This window comes from Camelina sativa, chromosome 11 (assembly GCF_030686135.1).
Source record: "Camelina sativa cultivar CO46 ecotype springtype chromosome 11, ASM3068613v1".
Lineage (NCBI taxonomy): Eukaryota > Viridiplantae > Streptophyta > Magnoliopsida > Brassicales > Brassicaceae > Camelina > Camelina sativa.
The window spans coordinates 31,480,355-31,481,091 of NC_141890.1; the positions used below are offsets into that span (position 1 = coordinate 31,480,355).

Genomic DNA, 737 nt, shown 5'->3' on the forward strand with positions numbered 1-737 from the left:
AGTAGCAAGCAATAACTTTGAGATCAAGAGTGGATTGATCTCAATGATACAAGCCAACAAATTTCATGGGTTGCCAATGGAGGATCCACTAGATCACCTTGATGAGTTTGACAGAATATGTGGACTCACAAAAATCAATGGAGTGAGTGAAGATGGATTCAAATTGAGGCTCTTCCCATTTTCTCTTGGAGACAAAGCCCACCTTTGGGAGAAGAATCTTCCTACTGGAGCTATCACCACATGGGATGCATGCAAGAAAGCTTTTCTGGCCAAGTTCTTCTCCAATGCAAGGACTGCTAGGTTGAGGAATGAAATTTCTGGGTTTGCTCAAAGGAATAATAAGAGCTTTTGTGAAGCTTGGGAGAGGTTTAAAGGATTCCAGACTCAGTGTCCTCACCATGGTTTCAGCAATGAGTCACTTCTCAGCACTTTGTATAGAGGAGTGCTTCCCAAGATAAGAATGCTTCTTGATACAGCCTCTAATGGCAACTTCCTCAACAAGAATGTGGAAGAAGGATGGGAATTAGTTGAGAATCTTGCTCAATCTGATGGCAATTATAATGAGGATTATGATAGGACCATAAGGGGCTCCTCAACTGATCAAGAGGACAAGTATAAGAAGGATTTGAAGATGGTCAATGAGAAACTTGACAAGATACTCCTAAGCCAGTCCAAGTCCATTCACTTCATTGGTGAAGAAGAAGCTCCAGTTCAAGAGGGGGAGCCTGAATTTGCTG

At 42.2% G+C, this 737-nt stretch overlaps 1 non-coding gene across 1 annotated transcript; it reads right to left on the reverse strand.

The window, feature by feature from the left end:
* Window positions 1-298: 298 nt before the first annotated feature.
* On the reverse strand, window positions 299-405 carry LOC147934670 (small nucleolar RNA R71). The gene has a single exon (XR_015573384.1). It is a non-coding gene; the product is annotated as a small nucleolar RNA R71 (small nucleolar RNA).
* Window positions 406-737: the final 332 nt, after the last annotated feature.